The following is a 6,042-nucleotide window of genomic DNA, read 5'->3' as shown; positions in this document are numbered from 1 at the left end:
CTTGGCTTTACAGAGAAGTGCTGCTGAGGAACTGAAACTGCAACCCAGCTCTATCTGCTTCCGGAAATGTCGCCCATTGCCCATAAACCACAAAGAGCTGACCAATGTGATTGGACCAATTGCCATCAACTCACCTATCAAGTCTATTGATGTTGATGTGTTTGGGGGTTTTACTTATTCTTGTTCTGCTCAATACATATTAAATATTTCCAGCTATTGCAAAATGTATCTGCTTGTAAGCAGTTACAGGTGCAAGAAAGAAAGAGGGCTAATCGGACTGAAAGTGAAAAAGCACATGTGGAAGTGTGCATTTATAGTCACGTATGTGGATATATAGATACAGTTATTTCTCTCCTGTGGCATGAAGGCCACTCAGCCTCTCAGCAGCATTTGCTCAGTTGCTCAGATAACACCTGAGAGGTGAATATATTGATCTGAGAGCTCTTGCAGGAACTTTCCTCATGATGCAGTGGTAAAATATATGTAGTAATCCTGAAGCAGGGCAGCCACAAGGCTGAATGCTTTCTGGTACTCCTGAAATGCTTCTGTCTCATTATCAAACAGTAGTCTTCCAAAGAGATGTGAGTACCCACTCTGCATGTGCTTTTTGTACACTACAGTCTTTTTATAAATGAAAAGTATTGACTTAGTCTTTTTATAAATGGAGAGGATAAAGCATGTGAAAAGAAAAAAGTTTTGGCAGGGATTTGCTATGAGATTATCATGATCCTCTTCATTATACACTGTTGGCTATATTCTTAATTGTATCCAATTTATAAATCTGCTACCAGAAATCTGGCAGAGCAGCAGAGGTGCACACAAAGGTGCTACTATTCCTTCACCCCCTTTAATTTCAAAATGTTGTTCTCTATCAGTGGTGCAGCAGAATAGCTGCAAAACCCGGCCATGTAAGAAGTAGCAGGACAAACTCATTTGTCTTCAAAAACTTGAAGATACATACCCAGGAGTTTCAGTATGAATAATAAAAGTGTTCAGAATAGGGATGTTCTCTTTCTTCCAAATTAAGGGGATATGCTTGGAGACTTGAAAATCCAAAAGCTCATTAAATGTTCTGTTCTATCCCTATGTTAAGATTCTACAAGATAAAAAGCAATAGTTGGAGAAAATGTAATACTATCCCTAGCAATGTCTAACTGCTCTTTTTAGGGTTTAATAAGGCAACTATTGCTCCAATTACTGGTTGAGCTTAGAAAATATTCTTGTAAGATTTTAGTGACCTGCAGTTTAAAGCACAACCAGTTCAATGTATAAAAGACATAGTAATACCTTTCATCAAATAAAAAGTACAGCAATATTTTCCACTACACCCAAATGCAAAAATTAAAAACAGTGTTAAATTTGTCTCAACTGTGTAATAGCCTACTAGTCCTATATTACATGTTGTGAAGGAAGAGTTCAGATGATTTCTTCAAAGTCACTTAGCAAGTCTGCTACTGAATCAGAATTAGACTACTTTTTTTCTAATGTTGTGTCTTATATTTTAACCTGTAGGCTGTATTTTGCCTTTCAATAACAGTAAGGAAGGCTTCCAGAACTAAACTTTTCACATGAACCTGTGAAATCCAGTAACCTCACTGTTACCTCAAGCCAAAAGCAGCTGTAAGTTTTTAAGGAGCTGCTCATCCTCAGCACTTATATGGAGCATTAAATATCCCTGAGACTTTGCTGCTTAGAGAAGTAAAGTTTGCACTTTCCCTGGGAATGTAGCTTTATCCATGGCTCTTATAGACTGATCTACTTGCAGAGTCCTAGGGTAATATAGGATATGGACTTCTGGAGGTCATCTGTTTTAACCCATCACTCAAAGCAGGGCCAGCTTACATCAGGTTGCTCAGTGCCTGGTCCAGTGGAGTTTGAATATCTCCAAGAATGGAAATCCCATCATCTATCCCATCACTATGACAGTTAAAATATTTTTTTCCTAACACCTAACTGGAATTTCCCATGCTGCAGCTTATATCCATTGCTTCTTGTCCTATAGCTATGCACCTCTGAGAAGCATCCATCTCCGTCTTTTTCTGCTGCCTCTCATGAGGTAGTTGGAGAGAGCAGTAAGATCTGCCTGTGCTTTTGGTAATGCAGCCCAGGATGCGGTTGGCCGTCTTGGCTGTCAGGCCTCATGTTCAACTTCTCTACCAGGTACCCTCTGCTCCTTTTCTGCAGACCTGTTTTCTAGACAGGCAGTGCCCAGCCCATACTGTTTCATGGGCTTATTCTCTCCCAGGTGTGGGGCTTTGCATTTGCCTTTGCTGGCTCTCATGAGTTTCCTGTCAGCCTATTTTTCCAGCTTTTCCAGGTCCCCCTGAATGCCCTTAATCCCTGCCATTCAGTGTACCAGCCACCTGCCCTAATTTGGCACCATCCTCAGACTGGCTGAGGGTGCAATCTGTCCCATCAGCCAGGTCGTTAATACAGATGTTAAACAGTATTGACCTCAGTATCAGATGAGAAACGCTGCTAGTAGCTGGTAGCCACTTCAACTCCATACCATAGATCCCAACCCCTTGAACCTAGTGAGCCAGCCAATTTTCCACCCAACCTACTGTCATCCATCCAAGCCGTATCTCACCAATTTGTCTATAAAGATGCTATGGAAAATTGTGTCAAAGGCCTTGCTAAAGTCGAAGCATACAACGTCCACTGCTCCCCCCTCATCCACAGAGCCAGGCATAACATCATAGAAGGCAATCAGGCTGGTCAGGAAGGATTTGCCCTCAGTCAATCCTTCCTGACTGTTCCCAATCCCCTCATCTTTTATGAGCCTGGATACTATTTCCAGAAGATTTGTCCCCTAACCAGTTGCCACCGCCTTCCAAAGATGCTAGATGTTGATGTTGATGCAAAGATGTTGTTACTGCTAGAGTATCCTTCTAGCAGTAACAACAACTCTCAGCAACCTTGGATGAACATCAGGTCCTGTGGATTGGGCCCTGTGGGATGTGGGCTGTGAGCAGACGATGGTGTTGGTGGCCACTGGTGAGGGCGTAAACAAGGCTGGCATCAGGCATGGAACCTCCCCACCATGCCCACTGTTTGCATCACAAGGGCTGGCAGCCCTGCTGCAACATTTCCCGAGGCTGGATCGCTGCAGGCACAGACATGTCCATGCTTCTGCCAGGGTAAAACATCCCTCAGGTAGGCAGTAAAAAATATAGCAGTAAGCCAACAGCTATTGCTCATGTGCTTGATTTTGGGAGTAATTTGTCCTGATGGCTTGACCATGCCCATCAATAAATCACACCAGAAACCCAAAAGCCTTCAACTGTCTCCTTAATCTTTACAAGAGAAACCTGCTCGATTCATACTATCACTTCCAGAGAAAAGCAACAGAACTGTACCAAGTCTCCCACTAACTACAGAACCATGAAGAGAGAGAAAAAAGTTTAAGCAAATATGTAGTCAATACAGTAACCTTCATGGCTTTTCTCTTCTATTCTCTGTCCAGTTCTTTTCTCTTGTGTGCAGAGTCTTACAACATACCAAGGTGAGGATTAAGGATAAAAGGGTAGCAATGGAGCAAAATGGGACAGGGAAAGGGTGTGGGGGCAGGTGTGAAGACAAGGTCACTGTCACCAGAGGAACAGACCACACCTCCTGACCCCCTGTCTGCCTTTCATTCTCTTTCCTGCTCCTCCCCAATCTTTTTCTTACTCTTTCAGATGAGAAATATTTGACTCTTTTTCAGCTCGACAGTAGCAACCTTTGAAGGGTCAAAAGCATATGAACATGACAATGCATTCTCCCAGTTCCTAGATGGCTGGAGAAAGTTATTACAATCAGAACAACATCAGAGCTTGGCAGTTGCCACTTGAGTTATCATGGCCTTTCTCTAACATTCAGAAACTACGTATTAATGGACCAGATGTTCAACCAAATATCTGTACTACGTGCTACGCCACACCATAGGCTGAAAAACCCTTTCATGCTCCTATAATAAATGTCTGATGCATTGTGAAGAAGAAAATACTAGTAGTATCAAAGTGCTGCTGGACACAAATGGCTTCAGCCAGTGAGTCTTCAGCCAAGTGTTATTTCCTGCTCTGTGCAGTACAACATCTCTGTGAGGACTACAGTTGCATTTGATGAAAATGGGAGTGGTAAACATATATCCTTGGTGTGTGGTTGAGAGCAGATCAGAGGACATCTCTTCATTGCTTCTGAGTATCTCTTTGAGCAATGAAGAGGAGGATAATGGATAAGCCTTTGAGAGAGAGAAACAGAAATTGCCCATTGTGACTTATCATTCCAGGAATGTTATGCAAGTGAGTGAGTGATACAGTACAGTCTAGATTGAGGAAGACTGCAAGGAGACTGAAGAGTTTAAGTATCAATATGTCACCCCAACTTACAAGAAGATGTCTTCAGTAATTTGTACAAATTTTCTCTATGTTCATAGACCTGACCAGAAGTATTCAGTAAACATGGTAGATGCTTGTTGTTTGCATTGAGTTTTTACTATTTTATCCAATGTTTTTCCCTTGGAATCAAAGTTTAGAGAGACAGTGATAACTATTAAGGTCTCAGGATCATGTGTAGACTATGTGAACACGGAAAAGATTATTGAACTTCTTCAGAAAAGCCAATTAATTGCCTTGTTAGAGGAAAAAGTGAATAATTTCTGCTAGAATAGGGCGCAGTTGATTTTAGCTGACCTTTACTAGCCAGAAGAGGAATGTAGCTGTTTTACAAATATTTCTTGTATCTTCCACAAGACAGAAGAGCAGCAGGCAGCGGTCAAGAGCAGCTGCTGAAGCCTTGAGTTATCCACCTTGGCAACAAATTCTCTGGAGGGTTTGTGTTTCCTGTAGTGCAGGATGACATGTTTTTTGCTGCAACGTCTGAAGAACAAAGTTGGTTGGTTGTGCTGTGCAATGCTGTGCAGAAAAGAAAATCTAAAGCATCCTTTGCTTCTGCTATTGTGGTGGCCATGTTTGGGAACAAGTTTGACTATGGGCAGACAGAACTAGTTTTGAGGCAATGACAATCTATATTCTGCCATTTGGGTTTTCCAGTGCAGTTTATCAGTGAAATGTGGTCAAAGTCTCTGGTCAGCGAGGAGAGGGAAGCAGCTTAGACACAAGAAAGGTAGACTAGATACTAGAAGCCATGAAACCACTCAGAGCAAGAGAGATGTCCTGAAATTTTACAGCATGTCAGCTCCTTTGCTGCAAAAGTGTGTGACTTACTTTTGCAAAGCAAGGAACTCCAAAGCTTTCTGTGTTGGAGTCACCTCTTGTCTGTCTCCTCTCCTGGAATAAGCACAGATGTCTTGGTCTGCTGAGAGGGGGCCAACCTTAAGCAATGGACCATGCCTCTGGGAACTGTCTGAGGTGAAAAGCTAATCCCAATAAGGCATAAAAATATCCCTGTTTTTATCCCAGTTCAGATGCTGGCATGTGGTTGTCATGGTTGCAAAATCTAGCTTAAAAAAAAACAAAACAGGAAAATCAAGTCTTTCCAACCACGTGGAAGAGAAGCGGAAGTACTTTAAGCACCGTGTCTACTAAAAACAAGATGCAGGCATCCACTATGGGAGCATTCATGGCAGACATCCTTCTCTGAGCAGACAGACTTGGAAATAACAGAGGATTTTAAAAAATACCATTGAATAAACAATGAAATTGCACTTTTGACAACTCATGATGAATACAGAGCAGTGATGAAATCAGATGTGGGTTTTTTTACCCATACACAAGCAAGAAATCTCTGGATAAATGAAATTAAAAGGACCATTCAGCTGCCCAAATAGGACAGACATCTGTACCACAGAACAGTCAACCTTGCCTTGTTCAAGTGAGGCCCTCTGCATCTGGTGACCACAAGATTTCACCTTCCTCTGGAGGATGGGAGACCTGTCTTGTGAGCGACTGCGAGCGGTAGTCCAGTACTTTCACAGGGTGAAATACATGGTCTGTAAAGAGCCAGTGATGTCTCTAAGAAAGAAGACAGCCACAATGGAGGCATGAAGTCAGGAATATGACACCACTGAGACTGCAAAATCAGGCACTCAAAAGTCAGGGA

This window comes from Ciconia boyciana, chromosome 2 (genome assembly GCF_034638445.1).
Source record: "Ciconia boyciana chromosome 2, ASM3463844v1, whole genome shotgun sequence".
NCBI lineage: Eukaryota > Metazoa > Chordata > Aves > Ciconiiformes > Ciconiidae > Ciconia > Ciconia boyciana.
Note: the sequence above shows the minus strand (reverse complement) of the source record.